This window comes from Dendropsophus ebraccatus, chromosome 13, assembly GCF_027789765.1.
Source record: "Dendropsophus ebraccatus isolate aDenEbr1 chromosome 13, aDenEbr1.pat, whole genome shotgun sequence".
Taxonomy (NCBI): domain Eukaryota; kingdom Metazoa; phylum Chordata; class Amphibia; order Anura; family Hylidae; genus Dendropsophus; species Dendropsophus ebraccatus.
In genome coordinates, this window is record NC_091466.1 from 72,819,363 (window position 1) to 72,839,983 (window position 20,621).

Here is a 20,621-nt window from a genome sequence, read left to right on the forward strand (position 1 = left end):
GGGGTCCTATTACACGGAGTGATTTTTAACGACTAACGATAAACTATCGCAAACAAGATTGTTTATCGTTATGCTGCGTTTACACGTAACGATTATCGTGCGAATTTGCGCGATAACTGTCGAATTCGAACGATAATCGTACGTGTAAACGCAGCGAACGATCGAACGACGCACGATAAATCCTACATTTTAATCGTGCATCGTTCGCAAAATCGTCCATGGCACGCAAAAAATTCGCAAATCGTTCCGTGTGAACAGTCGTTCGCTGATTTAACCAATGTGTGAGATAGGCTTAAACGGTCGCAAAACGATCGCAGTGCGAATATTCGTACGATATATCGTACCATCTAAACGCTGATCGTTATAAAAAAAAAAATCGTAAATCGGACATCGCTAATCGTACGATCGGGCCAATAACCGTTACGTGTAAATGCAGCATAATGCGGAACTTGAGCGAACGAATGCGGAATTACAGCGAACGATTAACGATAATTTTAGGTTCCGATCTAAATTAACAACACAAACGATTTTTACACAGAACGATTATCGTTTAAATTCGAGCAATATAACGATTTTTCGCACGATAATCGTCCCTTGTAATAGGGCCCTTAGAGTTCTTACAAATAAGCTGAAGGTGCTTGGCTGGAGAACACTTGATTTGCCTGGTGCACCCTCTGTGCGACTTTGTCAAAGCGGAAGAAAACTTGATCTCTGGATTAGGGTACTGCTACACGAAACGATTTTTGAACGATTAACGATAAACGATCTCAAACGACCGCTATTGCGAACGACCTGAAATCATTCACCCATTTACACAGAACGATGATCGCTCTTACGGTCGTCTTATCGTCGATATTGCGAGTGACCAAACAACGTTTTATTCCATGCAAACGGTTTGTGAACGATCAACGATAAAAATTCTTTCTCGTTAGTCGTTTAATCGTCTGCTATTATACTAAACGATTATCATTCAAATCCGAACGATTTAACTATTTTTTTTTAACGATAATTGTCCTGTGTAATAGGGCCCGTAGAGATGTTAGTCCGGCTGATGTAGAGGTCGTCTCTGGTCCCTCGCCGCACCTTTCACGTTATGTTACCATCGGACAATCCATGTCTTTGGCCTTGTCTCGATCCCAGATGCTTTCCGTGAAGGTTATGGGGCGGTGTACCCTAGATATAGCCCAGCGTGACTGCTCGCCCTTTATTCGCTGTGGGATCCGTCATTTTGCATCAGACATAAAAATATCACAATTGCTGCAAAACCACAGCTTGCAGATTGCTGCTTTAGGGCTCAGGCATGGAGGCCATATGGCTGCTTGGTAAGGAGCAGCGCGGCCCCAGTGTACGGCAATGCAGACTCAGCAGGATGACAACTCTGTAAACAGATTCTCAATTATCTTGTTAAAGGGGAACTATCAGCAGGTTAGAACAAATCTCTGACCTGCTGATGGGGTGCAGAGGATGAAGGTATGCAGTTTTTTTGTATTGCTTTGTCTGGTAAGGTTGTCTGGTTTTAATGTAGTGCTTTGTCTGGTAAGGTTGTTAGCACTGCTGATCCGCGGCCGCCCCTGTCTGGCCTGTCCTTTCTAATGATTATCAGCTGGGCGGGGTGGATTGGTGCTCTGGGGGTGGGGCAGTGCTCCTAACACCCTTACCAGACAAAGCACTACATTAAATCTTCATGGGAACGGTGCCGAGGATGAAGTTAGTGACACTGTCGCCCCCTTTTTGCATTATTACTTGACACCGGTGTAAAGGGTAAATTTTGCAGTTTATACGTCATGGTATGGACCGACCTGTAAATTATTTCTATTTCAAATATTTATTCCTCCAGTACTTACCAGCTGCTGCATGTCCTGCAGGAAGTGGTGTATTCTTTCCAGTCTGACACAGTGCTCTCTGCTGCCACCTCTGTCCATGTCAGGAACTGTCCAGAGCAGAGCGGAGAGGTTTTCTATAGGGGATTGCTCCTGATTTGGACAGAGGTGGCAGCAGAGAGCATTGTGTCAGACTGGAGAGAATACACCGCTTCCTGCAGGACATGCAGCAGCTCATAAGTACTGGAAGACTGGAGATTCTTCAATAGAAGTAAATTACAAATCTATATAACTTTCTGACACCGGTTAGTTAGAAAATATTTTTTCCCCTCTGGAGTACCCCTTTAAGCCGAACTGTTTATAAGGGAAGTATTGGGCTTAATCGTAAAACCAATGTTCCTTGTCTCGCCCCCTCCGCATGTCTATGGTTCCTGTTGATTTCACCGCATTCTTTTAAATAAATATTAAATTTACTTATCGACTTAGAAGGAGCGCTGCCATCTCAAGGTGCCTCCTGTCACAGCGTTATATTATAAATGACAGGCCACAGTGCAATCCAATAACATCGAAAGGTGAATTGTGCGTCAGTCACTGGTTTGTAGCGGATCAGTCGGCGACCTTACATTATTTCTATTGATTTGACCCGAAAAAAAAAAAAAAAAGATAAAAAGTCGCCCATCACGGCATGTAAGCGCCATGTAAACGTTAACTCTTATTGACGTCGCTGTCACTCGATTGAGGATTCCTCTATGTAATTTATTAGCGGTGCCACCTGCTCGCCGATTCATCTCGGGGTTCCTCCATATAAATGACTGTGCTTATGTGGAAATCTTCTGGTGAAAGTCACCTTTACAGCTGCGGCCCCCCGTTATCTGACATGGATGCCCGTTATCCAAAACGAATTCTCGTTATTTATCTGACATGGATGCCCGTTATCCGACGTAGATGCCTGTTATACAACATGGATTCCCGTTATTTAGCTGACATGGATGCCCGTTATGCGATGTGGATGCCCGTTATCCGACGTGGATTCCCGTAAGGCTAGGTTCACACTGCGTTTTTACAATCCGTTTTTTTTTTATCTTTTTTTTTTTGCAAAAAACGAATTAAAAACGGATGAAAAACACTGATGCATTTGTGTGCATCCGTTTTTCCATTGACTTCCATTGTAAAAAAAACGATCCGTTTTTTTTTTAATTTTTTTTAACGGACATAAAAGTAGTGTCAGTTACGTTTCAAAAAAAAAAAACTGATCCGTTTTTTTACAATGGAAGTAAAAAAAAATGGATGCATTTGTATGCATCCGTTTTTCTATTGTCATCCGGCTGACAAAAACGGATAGCAAAAATGCTGTGTGAACCTAGCCTAACAGAATGACAGGGATCCTAGCGGCGGCCGCGTCTTGTCGATCACATTGTAACCTGGGATCGCTACAACGTATCTATCTGTTTCAAATATCAGTTATTTCTGTTACTTTTCTTCCCAGAAATAATGTCTCGCTTTACCTCAACCATATATCGTAATCGGGTATCCTAGCAACCGGGGGAGGGTGATGTCACTTTCCTGAATACTAAAATTAGAGTTCTTAGTGTGCTGCAAGGTTATATATAAATCGTCAAAGAGGACCTGTGGTCAAAGCTTCATCACGGCCCAGAAACAAGGCTTCCACCATCTCTACATATATGTGTGTTGGGGGGGGGGGGGGAGGGTAAAAACACCTTCAAGGACGAGCCTCCTCCTTCATGAACTGAGAAGTTTTGTGTTTTTTCATATATGCAAATGATCAGTAAGTGTCCACTGGGCGGGGCCGATTGCCTCAAGTGTCCAGCATATCTGTCTCTTCACCTTGCTTAAGTCCGCCTCCTGCATTTGATTGACAGCTTCTATACTGTACGGGAATAAGAAATATTGGGCGCAAAGAATGATCGTCTCCATTTTGCACTTGTTGTTCTTTATTATGTATGAATAAAACATTGCTGGGCTTACTAGTTATAATTTATAAACCTAAGGGTAGGACAATGAAGGAGAATGTATAACGTTACTGTCTCTTGCGGAGAAGTCCACTGATCGCAGTAAGTCAGATCAAGCGGGGAGCCGGGGAGTGATGCGCTCAGCCAGGTGCTTCTCCTAGCTATATCTAGCAATTAGTGGGGGTCTTAGCACTGACACCCTGATCTGTTGTAACTTTCAACATGTCTTTGTGATATGGCTCGTGTGATATAGTGTGTGTGTGTGTGTGTTTTTTTTTTTTTAATTAACAGACCTATTAATATACAGGCCTATTAGGGGGTGTGATTTCCAGCGACCCTATGTAAGAGTCCTATTAGACTAGATTGGCGCTCGTTTGCTGAGCCAATTACATGGCTCGATAATTGTTTAGCAAGGGCTGTGTATGTGTGTGTATGTGTGTGTGTGTGTGTGTATGTATGTATATATATATATATATATATATATATATATATATATATATATATAATATTATAATATAATGTGTATGTCTGTAGATGGATAGCGATGTCAGTCCAGTCCTTGCCTAAATTATATACATTACCTCTCCATGCTCCCGGTGCTCTGCTGCCTTCGGCTTGCTTGCCGGAGCCGCCACTGTAGCTTTAGAGCGGTCTTTGAACGGTCGCTCATCCAATCACTGGCCGGGACCCCCATGGCCAGTGATTGGCTTAGCAGCCTGTCAATTCAGAGACTGCTCTAAAGCTACATCGGTGGCTCTGGGAAGCAATCAGAAGGCAGAAGAGCACCGGGAGCATGGAGAGGTAATGTATATAGTTGTTTTTTTTTTTTTTTATGTTTTTGAGATTTTTTAAGCCAAAGCCAGGAATGGATTTGAAAAGAGCATAGACCCCAGTGTTTCCTTTATGGCCTGTTCTTTGTTTATAGTCTGTTCCTGGCTTTGGCTTCAAAGATTTGTCAGATAACACTGTGTAAACGCACAATTACAAGGAGCGATAATTGTCCTCCTTCGGTCGATTATCACTCTGTGTAATAGAGCCCTTATTCAGAGTATTAAAGAGTTGGTTAAAGTTGGATTCACGAGCAGCAGACTAAGGGTGGTATTACACGGGCCGATGGGGGCCCGATAATACCTGTAAACAAGCAGCGATCTGCTAGTTCATCTCTCGTTTACTGGACCTATTACACGGCCCGATAATCGTTAAACAAGGGCTGCATGGACGTCGTTACAGATGTCCTTGCAGCCCTTGCATAACTATATACATTACCCATCCACGTTCCAGGGCTGCTGCTGCGGTCTTCTTCTCCCCGAGTCCCGCACGCTCTAGCTTCAGAGTGGCCTGTCAGCTGACAGGCCGCTCAGCCAATCACAGGCCGGGACCGCCGTGGGCTGTGATTGGCCGGGGGGCCTGTCTGCTGACAGGCCACTCTGAAGCTAGAGCGTGCGGGACTCGGGGAGAAGAAGACCGCAGCAGCAGCCCTGGAACGTGGATAGGTAATGTATATCGTCAGTCGTCAGCCGCACACCGCTATTGTGGTCGGCGCCCAACTAAAATAGGTCCAAACCTATATCAACAATCAGCCGATGATCGCTGTCATCGGCTTATCGTTGTATTTATTACGTGGAGCGATAATCGGCCGATTCGGTGTAATAGTATTAGTACCCTAAGGGTCCAATATGGGTCAGTGCCAGGACGCAAGTGAGCGCCAATTAGTGAGGTCGGCACTTGTCTGCAGTGTGTTTTAGAAGGCGCGACCGATCCCAGCAGCATTCGTGTGGCCATTCAAACACACAGGGAGATGTGCGACAGATAGCGATAAATTTTGCCGCAGCACAAAAGTTGCGATTGGACGTTTTTTTTGCTCTCCTCGGCTGATCGCTGACACTTTTACATGGCCCGATTATCGGCCGAATAAGCACTTCTAGCAAGACTTCTTGCCGGTAATCTGCCCATGTTAAAAAGGCTTTAGTTTCAGATATTTTTGCAAGTGTAACTTGCCGATATCCACGTGATCGGTACAGAAACAACACAACCCCACGCAATGATTTTTTTTTTAAGAAAATTTTTTTCACGAGAAACTCTATTGCATGTTAGTTCCGTTTGCTTCACCAGAACTCTATGTCTAGGTGTCTATATTTAGGTTATAGTCATTCTCATGTTAGCGTTCCTCATCGATAATCCCAGGGAATATCCTTCAGCGTTCCCTGTCATTCATTAGCTCTAATGTCTTCCGTTCATTAATTCTAAGATCAAATCCTTTTTTCCTCAGTTTCTGCGTTCAGTGCGTAATTCAGAAAAATCAATTGTCGAGAAGATCGGTAATATGGACGTTTGCCATCAGGAATGTAATTTTTACCTAGAATGTCTCTTCGTTGTGACTGTTCCTAAAGCGGCGTGCGCTACGGCGCAGATGGATGAAGGGGCTTGTCAAGCAATCTACAATTATATTCTGGCCGCTCTGAAAATGATCGCTAAGCCGCCGCTGCATCCTCGTATAAACCAGAATGTTCCATGTACAATCTGTATGTGTAGAGCAGGGACGGAGAACCTTTGGCCCTCCAGCTGTTGCAAAACTACAGTTCCCATCATGCCTGTCCAGGCATGATGGGAATTGTAGTTTTGCAACAGCTGGAGGGCCAAAGGTTCCCGATCCCTGGTGTAGAGGATGGCGGTTCTTTGTTCCATACAGACGTTGGCTCCAGTCCATGATGGAACGTCGAAAACTTTCCAGTTGGAAGAATGTGATGTGTGAACATCTCCTTAGACATTGGGGTATGTTATTGGGGCAGTATAGCTACGTGCAAAGACAAGTGGTGGGATGAGGAGGATCCTCTGGGAGTGATGCATCATGGAATCAAGAACAGCTGTCCCTTGCCTCTCCTGTCTACAGCAGCTGCCGAAATTTGCAGTCTGTCGGGCAGGGCGGTCCACTTACTAACACAACCATGAGATTCTGAAGCTGCGTGTTCCAAGGGTGGGGTTCAGATGTTGCATAGTTGCCTCAGCAATGGGGTATTTGTGTATGTTTACCCAGCTATCGATGTAACGGGGGCAGGGATAGGAGGTTTAAAAACTCTTTTTGACACCTTGTTTAGTAGAACAAAGACATTTTTCTAAGTTATGGAAGGAGAGATATATATGCCAATGATCAGGGAGTGGCTACGGGCAGGGCTGGTCATCTCAAGTGCTCAGGAACTACATCCATTATCTCTCAATGGTGTGTCTGCTTTTGATGGAAAGCTTAGGGGATATTAGTTAGAAATGTGGGGCAGTTAAATTGATTGGCCCTGTCTTATGGGCACTAGAGGTTATCAGCCTCTTCCTATGGGCACTTGAGGCTATTAGACCTGCCCTATGGGCACTTGAGGCTATTAGACCTGCCCTATGGGCCCTTGAGGTTGTTGGACCTGCCCTATGGGCACTTGAGGTTGTTGGACCTGCCCTATTGGCACTTGAGGTTGTTGGACCTGCCCTATTTGCCTTTGAGGTTGATAGACCTGCCCTATGGGCACCTGAGGTTGTTGGACCTGCCCTATGGGCACCTGAGGTTGTTGGAATTGCCCTATGGGCATCTGAGGTTGTTGGACCTGCCCTATGGGCACCTGAGGTTGTTGGAATTGCCCTATGGGCATCTGAGGTTGTTGGACCTGCCCTATGGGCACCTGAGGTTGTTGGAATTGCCCTATGGGCATCTGAGGTTGTTGGACCTGCCCTATGGGCCCTTGAGGCTGTTGGACCTGATTTATGGGCCCTTGAGGTTGTTGGACCTGCCCTATGGGCACTTGAGGTTGTTGGAATTGCCCTATGGGCCCTTGAGGTTGTTGGACCTGCCCTATGAGATTTTTGTGGGGAGTTTGTGGATCTAAAGATGACCCCCTCCCTGTTATTTTAAATGTGACCCCAGAAAATGTGTTTTATAATGGAAAACCTTCTGCGTCCTTGAAGAAATAAGGACAATAATAAAATAGGTCAATAGCGAACCAACATGCCGCACTTCGCGGAAACGATCCCCCTGCATATAACTCAATATAGAATTTTTATTTTCTTTTTTTACTTTGTGCATGTGAGTGCTGAGCGCTCCCCTGGTGTGCGGCTGTTGGGTGATGCCGTCCCATCTCATAACGCTCCTGATTAATTATTAATGGTCTATCAGTATTGGCGCAGCCATTCTCTCCGCAGCTAAACAAATCTGTCCATTGTATTTTTAGAGAACTGACGATTGTACGCGACGCTGCCAGAAAAGCGTAGAAACGTTCTCCGTAAGCGCCAGCACAGGAAAAGTTAAATGTTTCTCCGATTTATTTCCCTTCCAACGCCTACATCTATACATCTATAGCTCGCTGGCTTCTACGGCATCTCCCCCCCCCCCCCCTCTTTATTTTGTGTGGGCAGATTATATACTTGACAGATTTTACTGAGCACGTTGGGTGTCCATACCTGGAAATTATCCTGCTGCCGTACATCACAACATCCATTAGTGTTAGAGTTCTGTATCTTCTTACATTATCATTCCTTTCCTGTGCCATCCATATGGCAGGATACCCCCGCTGCCCTTTAAAGGGGTACTCCGATACTCCAAAGAAAATGTATTTTTCCAATCAACTAATGCCAGAAAGTTATACAGATTTCTAAATGACTTCCATTTAAAAATCTCCAGTTTTCCAGTACTTATCAGCTGCTGTATATCCTGCAGGAAGTGGTTTATTCTTTCCACTTTGACACAGTGCTCTCTGCTGCCACCTCTGTCCATGTCATGAACTGTCCAGAGCAGGAGAGGTTTTCTATGGGAATTTGCTGCTGCTCTGGACAGTTCCTGACATGGACAGAGGTGGCAGCAGAGAGCACTGTGTCAGACTGGAAAGAATACAGCAGCTAAAAAAAGTTGTTTTTTTTTGCTAAACAGAACCAGTTACACACTGCCACTATTGAATAGCCTGATAGACCATAGGGAGAAAACAACCCCCCAACAAATAATAAAAAATTCTATATACAGTGGTGCCTTGGATTACGAGCATAATTTGTTCCGGGACCGTGTTTGTAATTCAGGTGTTTGCCGTGTGTACACTGGGAGGAGTATTTACGGTAAGCCCTTGCATCTGTGGGTTGCTGCTGCACCTTCTGTTTTTTTGTCTGTAATCCAAATAACTCTTAAACCAAAGCAAATTTTCCCATAAGAAATCATTGAAATGTAGACAAATGGTTCCACACCCCAAAATAATGATTTTTCTTATTTGGAATAACATGTAGAACAGATAAAACAGTGAGAAACAGCTGAATATGTGATATAATAAGTAACTCTACAGTATAGCAGCATGTGGTGTATAATGTATAGTAACTGCATGAACCTGATAACACAGCAGCAGTTTGTAGATACAGGATGAAGCAGCAGATCCACATAATGCAGTAGTGTAGTACAATGGCAAGAATAGAGAAGCAGGGCTGCTGTCAGAGGTCTGTGTGGTCACATGACAGCAATGGGGAGGGGTGTGCTCTCAGCATGGACCAATCAGAAAGTAAGAATCACAGAGCTGTGCAGGAGGACAGTGACAGAAACTTTTCTATACAGCAGTGTGACTGGCTGAGTGTGAGTGCAGGCACATTATAGCAGCAATGGGTATAGCTGAGTGTGAGTGAAGGCACATTACAGCAGCAGTGTGTATAGCTGAGTGTAAGTGCAGGCACCTTATAGCAGCAGTGTGTATAGCTGAGTGTAAGTGCACCCACATTATAGCAGCAGTGTGTATAGCTGAATGTAAGTGCAGTCAGATTATAGCAGCAGTGTGTATAGCTGAGTGTAAGTGCAGGCACATTATAGCAGCAGTGTGTATAGCTGAGTGTAAGTGCACCCACATTATAGCAGCAGTGTGTATAGCTGAGTGTAAGTGCAGGCACATTATAGCAGCAGTGTGTATAGCTGAGTGTAAGTGCAGGCACATTATAGCAGCAGTGTGTATAGCTGAGTGTAAGTGCAGTCAGATTATAGCAGCAGTGTGTATAGCTGAGTGTAATTGCAGGCACATTATAGCAGCAGTGTGTATAGCTGAGTGTAAGTGCAGGCACATTATAGCAGCAGTGTGTATAGCTGAGTGTAAGTGCAGTCAGATTATAGCAGCAGTGTGTATAGCTGAGTGTAAGTGCAGGCACATTATAGCAGCAGTGTGTATAGCTGAGTGTAAGTGCACCCACATTATAGCAGCAGTGTGTATAGCTGAGTGTAAGTGCAGGCACAGGAATGGAGAGGATGGGAAACACAAGGGCTGACAGAGACTGCAGGGAGCATGAAGGAATGAGCAGGGCAGATGTAGGCACATAGAGGGGTTACAGCTATGAAGAGATTACAATTTTGAAAAACCAGTCCTCTCTGCTTTCAATCCAAGTTATTCTTAAACCAAGGTACCACTATATATATTTTTTTTATTTATTTATTTAAATTTTTATTTTTTTTATTTTTATAAAGCATCTGGCACTTGTATTTTTGTGTGGTAGACGACTAGCATAGTTCTTGCTTGACGTTTCCAGTGCCATTCTGCCATGCCAAGTAGTTTTGTCTCCAATGTAACAAAAAACAAAAAAAAACCCAAAGCATCAGATCGCGCTTCTAAATGATTCCCTGGAAATAGATGGTTGTAAAACCTGATGTGACATGTATTCAATGATCCCAATTTAGTGCACTGGCTGCTGCTTTTCTGCCAAAATGTTGATGCAAGCCCTGACATTCTAAGCTTCACGCTTTCATTACATTGGATTTATTAGAGTTTGTTTGTTTTGGTAGTGTTTTTTTTTTTTTTGCATACTGGCAATAAGTGTTGATGTATAACCCGCACATTTTTGTGGTTTTTAGATGAGTCTTTAGAATGGGCTGGTGTGTGTGTAACACTATTTGTGTCCATTTTATCATTTGTATATCGTATTCTTTCCTTGCAGCTTCATCTCTAATTAAATTTTTGTAAGAAAATTTTTATTGCATTTTAACACAGTTTTTACTTACAAAAAAGAAAAAATATTGCAATTGCATTTTACATAGCAGATATGGGAGATAAGACCAAGGTGTCTGCATTCGTCCAATACTCCCCACTCCTAAGTAGAAAACCTCTCCTGCTCTGGACAGTTCCTGACATGGGCAGAGGTGGCAGCAGAGAGCACTGTCAGACTGGAAATAATACACCACTTTCTGCAGGACATACAGCAGCTGATAAGTATTTGAAGACTGGAGATTTTTAAATAGAAACAAATTACAAATCTATATAACTTTCTGACACCAATTTATTTGAATGTTTTTTTTTTTTTCTTTTTCCTGGAGTACCCCTCCCGCAAAATTGCAAATTGCATAAATGTTGGCCTCATTGCTTTTAAAGAGAGCTAGAGGGCTGATGACGTGAGCCCCCTCTATTACTGGGCAGCCCTGGCTGGTTTAGTAGCTGGGGGGCTGCCGCTAATAGTTGCATGAAGCAAACATGTGGCTATTTAAAGGGAATCTGTCACTAGGTTTATTCCGCCTAAATGAAAGCAGCAGAAACTAGTGACAGAAATGCTGAACAGATCGGTGTATTACTTACATCATTTTGTTTAACCGTTCTCCTAATATGCAGGAGAAGAGGATTCTTGCCACACCCCTCTCCCCGCCCTCAAGTTGCTGATTGACAGCTAACTGCCTATACACAGCTTGGATAGATAACTGCCAAACAGCAGCTGGTAGGTGGAGTTTTCTGCTTCTCATGAATATCCAGGACTACTGAGCTCATGCACATAATAGATAGGACTACTTATTGTCCATGTTATTCAGGAAGAGATCTCTGGACATCATTCTGTTCAGCTTCTCTGTCACTGGTTTGTGCTACCCTGAGATAGGACACCATAAACCTACTGACAGAGGCTCTTTACCTATTAAGATGCCAAAACAGACAGCAGCATTTAAATGGCCGCGCATCGCTATTACATGTAACGATGTGCGGTCGGCGCCCAACGATTTTATGTCCAACAGAGTTCGGTTCTGGTTCGTACGAACCCGAGCCCTCGGTAATGATTCCCGCTGTCTGCCCGCTCCGTGGAGCTGGCGGATCCAGCGGGAGGACTGCCTGGAAAACTGGGATGCAGCCATAGGCGTTACTCCTGCTGTATCCACGCAGAGAGCGGGAATCTGCTGCCGAGCGTTCGGGTTCATACGAACCCGAACCTCGGCAGGTTCGGACCATCCCTAGTCCAAACCTAAACCAAAGATCAGCCGATTATCGTTTCATCGGCTGATCGTTGTCTCTATTACACGGAGTGATGATCAGTGGATCGGTCCAATTTGGTTGATTATAATAATTATTGCCCCGTGTAATAGGGCTGTTACTTCAGCCCTTTGAATACGATGACAACCCATGGCAGTAGGTTGCAGAAGAGCCTTTGCAGAAGGCAGCGGTTTCTGCACCACAGAGCGCTGAACCCCGGGGACCTTCCAAGTGTCCACGACTTGACAGAAATCCAATCAGGATAGATCTCCGCTCTCACCCCCATTCACTTAGATGTGATGCCACAGCGATCCGCGGCCGTGTAATCATGTCATGGACTGAATTACCTTGTAATCCTAGCTTTACTGGTGGATTTGTAGAGCAGTGAGTGAGCGCTGTAGTCTTGGGCAGCAGAATATGCAGTCAGTATCATGTACAGGGGCCGCGGTTTGTTGTTGGCGTCTATGGCAGCGATGGGGAACCCTAGGCCCTCCAGCTGTTGCTAAATTACAATTCCCATCATGCTGTCCAGGCATGATGGGAATTGTAGTTTTGCAACAGCTGGAGGGCCAAAGGTTCCCTATCCCTGGGTTACTGGAATACGTCAGGTTTCAGTCTGGTTGGAAGACACTGTAGCAGTAAGGCGAGCTGCTGTGATGTCAGTGACCGAGGATCTAGGATCTGAGTGACTTTGTTTTGTAACATGCAGAAAAAAAATATTTCATTGATTTTTGTCTAATTTAAAGAGGTACATCACAGTGAAAAAAAAATTAAAATCTCCAGTCTTCCAGTACTTATCAGCTGCTGCCTGTCCTGCAGGAAGTGATGTATTCTTTCCAGTCTGACACAGTGCTCTCTGCTGCCACCTCTGTCCATGTCAGGAACTGTCCAGAGCAGTAGCAAATTCCCCCCCAAAAACCTCTCCTGCTCTGGACAGTTCCTGGTAGCAGAGAGCACTGTGTCATACTGGAAAGAATACACCACTTCCTGCAGGACATACAGCAGCTGATAAATACTGGAAGACTAGTTGATTTAAAAGCATTTTTTTATTTTACCCCTTTAAGAACTAAAAGGAATCTGTTAGCTCAGAGCTGAGGTGATGCTGAGCTGCAGCATGCTTGCTTCCTCCTCCCCCCACTGCTCCTGCAGAACATCAGTCAGAGCAGGAAAGAGTGGGGGAGGAAGCAAGCATGCAGCAGCTCAGCATCGCCAGCTCTGAGCATGACATTGCACATTCCCTTTAGGTTTGATATGTCTTCATTAATATACCCAATAAATCTAATATATGAACCTTCCTCTGCTCTGTGATATTCTTTACATTATGATGTAACCCATGTTGTGATGATGGCAGCTGACCTGATATACATGCGGGGTGATGGCGCACGGTCACCATATAACCTTGTAGCTGAGATTAAGTTGTAGAAGTGTAATAAAGCAGCGGCTTTGTTTTATTTCTCCAGGGTCTTGTAATGGGGCTTCATGCCGACGTTTGAGATGCTAAGCAGAAGCCGCACATATCAAAGAGAAGATCCGCAGACACCATGTTACAGCGGGTAAGCCAATTTATTCAGGTCAGGGACGGGGGAACGGCACTCGGCAGGCTGCTGATGGCGAAATGTCTCCGCTTCTTCTCACCCGGCATTACATCCCATACCATGTTGTACATTTCTCGCCATCGGCTTGGCTGGAGGAACGTGGGGGTTGGAAGCCGTTATTGATGAGTTATTACTCGCTTTAAAAGATGAGTGAGCGGGAAATAGAGCGCATGGCGTGCGAGGTGGGAGACAATGTAATCCCTCAGTTTTCCTCTTGTGTGAATTTTTTTCATGGTTCTCATCTCAAACTCAGGACTTTTCCATCTTCGCAGCTTTCTTTTGGGGTTGTTGGAAGATTAAGAAGTGTCAATGAGGCACAAATCGCTGTACTCGGCTGTTTTCATCAGAGCCATAGGCTTTGCATTTAGCAGCAAGGCGCAGTTCAGTCTTAGCGCCCTATTACATGGAGAGAGAAGTCAAAATTGGTCCAATTCAGCTCATTATTGCTCCATGTAATAGAGACAACGATCATTCAGTGAAACGATCTTCGGCTAATTGTTTCTTTGAGTCCAGACCTAAAATCATCGTCCACCGACCGTGCATCACTACATGTAATAACAACGTGCGGCTGGCGATTAAACAAACCAGTTGACACATTACCTTCCACGCTCTCGGTCTTCTCCTGCGCTCTACATGTGTCCCACCACCGTAGCTGTAGCTTTAGAGCGTCCTGCGTGAGCTGACAGGCTGCTCAGCCAATCACTGGCCAGGACCGGGGTGTATGCAGAGCGCAGGAGAAGATCGGGAGCGTGGAAGGTAATGTATTAACTGTTTGGGCAAGGGCTGCACGACCATTGCTAATGATGTCCATGTATCCCTTGCTAAATGATTATCGGGCCGTGTAATAGGCTCAGTAAGCTAGCGTCAATCTAGTAGATATTGATCGGGCTATCATCAGCCTGTGTAATAGGACCCTTAGAATGGAGCACCAACCAGAGTTTTCCTCTTGGGAATGAAGGACCAACCAGAGTTTTCCCCTTGGGAATGAAGGACCAACCAGAGTTATCCCCTTGGGAATGGAGGGACAAGGGTTTATCACTGTGAAACGGCAAACCAATGTTTTCCACCCAGGAATGGGGGGGGCAGTTTTCCCACCTGTTCATGAAGGACTAGGGTTTTCTGCCTGGGAATGGTGGGGGGGGGGGGGCTATTCCACTCTGGAATGGGGGACCAGATTACAGACCCCTCACTGCTCTAGCATTTATCACTTGTTCTTTGGATAGGAAAGAAATGCTTGTGGCTGCAATACCCTGTGAGATGGAATTAATTTTAGGTTTCTAAATCACTATTAATATTTTAGCCTTTTAGTCATCAGGGAGGAGGAAGTAGTTACACACCAGCTCGGATAGTGGACAGGGGGGAGAGAAACCCTTAAAGATAACTAACAGGTTGTAGATAGAGCTGAGCACAGATATAAGACAGTCTGCAGAGGGTTGTGTACAAGTGCAGATAGTAAATAGAGCCCAGGCAGTAGGGGGCAGAGGCTTTAGAAGAGAAACTAAGCAAACTTTTTAATAAAGACCTATGGGAAAAAAATAATTTTGCTCCATAATAAGTACAAAGCAACAGTTTGAATTTTTTTCCATAGCCTTTAAGGTTTTTTCCTCTATTGTTCATAGTGCTGCTTAACTGAATTTTATACTTGCACCTGGGAGATCTAGTGCGATATTTGCCAAGCCTTCTATTGAGTTTACAGGATTGTAAAAATCCATCCCATAGTCTTTTTATATAGCACCATTATTATTTTACATGAATTTTTAGGGCCCTTGAATGAGGAATTATTTATAGAAGGTAACTACAGTGCAGCAGCTCTTGATTTATTAGGGCCGAACATCTGGGAATGTGTCTGCGAGATATCCAGATAAAACAAACAAGGGCCGCCTTACAGAGTCAATGTCCTTGTGGGCTCCGACCTGACTTCACAGAAAACCTTCTTAATTTCACTAGTAAACATTTCTTTGAAGAACTTGGTGTAACTTTAATTATATATATATATATATATATATATATATACACACACACATATGTTTCAAATCGGTGTGTACTCTTTACATACACCTTCCCCAATACCACTATATGCAACTTAGAGGGTTTAGAGCAGAGATGTGTATCCTTAGTCTGTCCAGCTGTTGCAAAACTACAATTTCCATCATAGGCATGATGGAATTGTAGTTTTGCAACAACTGAACGCCCTAAGGTTAACCATCCCTGGTTTAGAGACAATATCCTTATGTCAAAAAGTTATTGACCGTGTCGGGTCTCACTCCTGAGACCCACTGCAATCTTGAGCTACATCCAGCGGAATGGTGCGGCAACGAGCTTTACTCCCTGAGTGTAGGTCAATTTTGACTAACTTGCTCCATGTCATCACTTACCTGTCCCTGTTTGTCGGAATTGGCCATTATATTCGACTGAGGAGTGGATGTTAGAGTTGCTGCACACTCTCCCTAGCTACATCTCCTGATCACCGTGGGACTCCGCTGTGATACCCTCTGTGATCAAGATCTATAGAGTGAATAAGTTTGATGTTCCTGCAATAAAGTGCATTGCTGTTTAAACCGCCCATCTGTATATCGGGATCGCAGAGGGTCTTGTGAGTGAGACCTGGTGCAATCAGTAATTTTTTTAAATGTCGAACTGCAATTGACCGTACTGCTTTAAAGAGTCACTGTCGTGAAAAATAACTTGACGTCTCATTAGACAAGTAAAACGTTATTGATCATTGTGGGTCTCACTGCTGAGACCCGCTGTAATCAGGAGATAGATATAGTTGAGGAGAGAGCGAGGCAGCCGTATTATCCACTCCCCGATTGGCCACTAATTCAGACAATGTAGTCTTATAGACTTAGGGCTTATTCACACGTTTCTGTGAAACACGGAACTACAGATGGGTACGCAATGATATAGGACTCACCACCTCATCACGTATCAATACGAAACCGGGAGCTGCGAAGATGGATTTTAATGACACAGCCGTACAGCGGTCTTTCCATATTATCTCTTACCTGTCCGTGTTTCCCAGAAACATTGTTAGAATTGGCCATTATATTTGTCCGGGGAATGCATGTCACAGCTGCCACACGCTATCCCTAGCTACATCTCCTGATCACAACAGGTCTCGGCAGTGAGACCCTCTGTGATCAATAACTTTTGACATGTCTGATGTCAAAAGTTATTTTCAATGACAGTACTCTTTTTAAAGGGGTTTTCCAGCAGTAGAAAAACATGGCCACTTTCTTCCATAGACAGCACCGCTCTTGTCTCCAGTTTGGGTGCAGGTTCTGCAACTCAGTTCCATTGAAGTAAATGGAGCTCAATTTCAAACCACACCTGAAGTGGAGACAAGAGCGGTGCTGGTTTTGGAAGAAAGAGACCATGGCTTTATAACCCCTTTAAGGTTACTGTACAGAGATACAGTACATTTCTGTGTCTCTCCATCCCGCCTGGCACTATGGGCACCACGTACCTCCTTCTCCGCCATGTCAGTCTACATAACTCCGGATCCCTGTAATTTTCCACATAACCCATTATAAATGGAGAGCGGCTAGGATGTCATGAACCTGTGTTGGTTTTGGTAGTAGGAATCCCGCGTCTCCTGCAGTCGCCTTTAATAAAACATTTGTCTCTTCGGCGAGGCTCTCCCCCGCTCGATATCCCCAATTCCCACAGGCCCTGTCTAATAATATTGAACTTTCCATATTCATTTCCCTTACATGTCCAAATGAAGTTGTTCTGATGCATTTTTGAGGTGGTTTATTGCCGTTTAATAGCTGTTTTATGGCCGCCTGGAGACATCCTCAGCAGAATAGAGGCATTATATGCCGGAGATGCCTGGATAATATGGCCGCTGCTCCTCGCTTCTCTATATCTATAAGTAGCATGTATTGTTTAGTATGGGAACGGCGCAGTAACGCTTCCAAGTGTTTATGGCGGCTTTCAGCCTGATATAAACAATGAGATGTTGGTTTGTTCTCCCTGTTAAGTGTGGCGACCAAACTATGGTATGCAGCCGGCTTCCTACTGGAAGGAAGTGCACTGTTTTCTGTTAAAGGGGTAGTCCCATCTTGGCTGATATAGTTATACTTGTAGGACTTGTCAAGTTACATATTATTGCAAATACTGTATAATTATTTAGTAAACCTCTCCTGATATGGTACTTATTCCCTTAGATTGTTAACAGTCTAGGTTACTGACCACCACTCTGCTCTAAAAGCAGTGGTATGGCTGGGTAGATAAATATAGTGTGTCTGTGTTTATATATATATATATATATATATATATATATATATATATATATATATATATATATAATTATGAGACTGTGTTCACACATGTTGCTAGTTGATCATAAGGGCGTGCTCACACAGCCAAGCTTTACATTTTAGTTATTGAAGTCCAAGTCAGTTACAGAATATACACGGAGATCTTAAAGGAAAGACTAAGGTTTCTCCTCTTTTCAAATCCATTCCTGGCTTTGGCTTCATTAATTACAATTTAAAACCTCCACATGTGAACATCCGAATCGACTGTGTGAACTTTGTAATCGGCATTGCTGGGCTTCATCATGTGATTTGCATTACCAGGCTTCACCAAGTTATCAGCATTACCAGGCTTTATTATGTGATCATCATTACCAGGCTTCATCACGTGATCAGTATTACCAGGCTTCATCACGTGATCGGCATTACCAGGCTTCATCACGTGATCGGCATTACCAGGCTTCATCACGTGATCGGCATTACCAGGCTTCATCACGTGATTGGCATTACCTGGCTTCATCACGTGATCGGCGTTACCAGGCTTCATCACGTGATTGGCATTACCAGGCTTCATCAAATTGTTTGACAAGAAAAACACCTGCGATGAAGCCTGGAAATGCTGATCACATGACAAATCCGAGACAGTTAATAGCAGGGCCCACATGATTAATTAGGCTGTAATTATTTAACTAAAGAAAATTGTGAATGTGTGAACAGGGCCTCAATCATTTCTTTATATTTCCCGTTGATTTGTGTCAGATCAGTGTGGACCTCCTGAAGATTTACTGACCCAGATTCTCAGCATCATAGATCCTGTAAGGCCCATGTGTGTGCTCATATAACATATAGAGGTTACTAGATTTAAGCCCCCCCGTCCCCCCACCCTCCATGCCTTCACCTACCCACAGTAAACATGGCATTGGTCTCAGGAAACCTTTCTGTAAGCGTTTGGAGACCTCCTGTCACCTTGCTGGTTACATGTCACGGCCATCTTGGCTATTGTTCAGTACAGGTCATGTTCTCCGAGTGGTCGCCTGGGACTTCTCTCTCCAGGTCATGTAATATTTACGTGGGATGTTATCATAGACGATGGGGATCCTCCTCCTCTTGGCTTCATCGCCTTCGGGCTGCATTTACAGCTCACGGTTTGCTTTGTGCTTTTTAGGATGGTTTTTGTTGTGCAGCATTATATGATTTGATGTTTTATGGATGGACGTTATGACGGCCGACGTGGATTTGTATTACGTCCTACTTAAGATTCGTTGTATTCTGTACCACTATGATGCATATAACATGGCGCCTTCAGTATCTCCATAAGGCATCACAGACTTCCTAGTCACATCAATATTACTGGATTTCAAGGGATAAAAGGGTTTTCTATTCAGAATAAGCCATCGATATCTGATGGGTGGGGGGTCCAGCACCGTGGCTTCCGGAATATACAGCGAGTGAAGCCACAGGTAGACGCCTCCATACATTGTCTATTGGCGGTGCTACTTTACTTTCACATCAAAGGGAAACAAACTGCAGTAACCAAGCATGGCCACTACACAATGTATGGAGCTGTCTGCCTACGGCTCGGAGCAGTGTGAAAGCCGGTATTCAGAGGTCAGAGAGGTCAGTGCTGACTTCAGAGGAGATAGCCCGGTGATGTAGCTGTAAATTAACTTTGTTGTCCTGTTTTGGTGCCTCATCTCCCTCCACCCCTCCCCTCTCCATAGAAAACCATGAAGATTGGGGAGAGCCTCAAACTGCTTTTTGTTGATAAAAATGCATTTTTTCGGCTAATAAACCCAATTACAATGTTTCTTAAAATCGCCTGTACTATTGATTTCTGCAAAATAATTGAAACAGTGACACTTTAAGCTGGACTGAGCTTCAGCAAGAACACCTCCTCTTTCCCACACTCCTCCCTCCCTGCATGATTGATGTACAAGGTTCAATGCTGGAAGCCAAATCCTGTGCACCAGTCATACATAGCAGGGTGGTGGAGGGAGGAGGCGTGCATGCTGCAGCTCGGCAGAGCTTCTACAACACTTGAGCTTAGAAAAAAATACACGATTTTATAACTTTGCAAACAGTTATCGGTTAAGAGACCAGTACCACGTCTGCAACTCAAAACTGACAGATTCCCTTTAAGGCCAGATGGATGACATTTATACACTTTGATATCATCCAGTGTTTCAAATCAGGAAGAAAATCTGGGCTGGTTAGGTAAGAATGATGGGTGTTGTAGTCCAGACTCGGCTTGAGTGGATAGCCTCGCCCTTAGAGTTATTTGAAGGAATCTTATCATTCCTTGTAAGTGTAGAGAATGTGTCTGATGCTGACAGGCTAAACCCTGAGGAATGTGCGGCTGCTCCTCAGAAGAACGGCCTTCCCATGGACGTGGCAGAGCTGCCGATGTTAGGAGGTTATGTTTGTGCTGCTCTCTGTGGATACAATCATACTTCTGTCATAAAAACACACACGAGAAGCTCAATGTTTTCATGTCATGATGCTCGGGTTAGGTTGTGATCCTCACCGCGGGGAAGAAACAATGAATGCTAATCACATGCAACTCCTTTATGTTGTGACCTAGAAGATGACTCAGACATTCCTCCGCAGCTCCCACAGCCTTTGTCTATGGTAATTGTTCTGCAAGACCAACCCAAAATAAGCCGGGGAGGTGATAGGCCTGTGCCGGGGGATCTGCGGGATTACATGGGAGCAGCTGCTGGGGACTTGGGGAGGGTTAGCTTATAAACCGCCAGATAATCTAGTA

General features: G+C 44.3%; 1 protein-coding gene across 5 annotated transcripts in view; it reads left to right on the forward strand.

The window, feature by feature from the left end:
- The window catches only part of SIPA1L1 (signal induced proliferation associated 1 like 1), a 185,697-nt gene that overhangs the window by 46,673 nt on the left and 118,403 nt on the right, over positions 1-20,621 (forward strand). For 4 of the 5 annotated variants that reach the window (XM_069951189.1, XM_069951192.1, XM_069951193.1 and 1 more), the window contains exon 2: positions 13,464-13,556. The exons of the other annotated variant lie outside the window; for it this stretch is intronic. The gene's annotated coding sequence lies outside the window, so the exon portion shown is untranslated. The remainder of the gene's footprint in view (positions 1-13,463; positions 13,557-20,621) is intronic. 5 annotated transcript variants of the gene reach the window in all.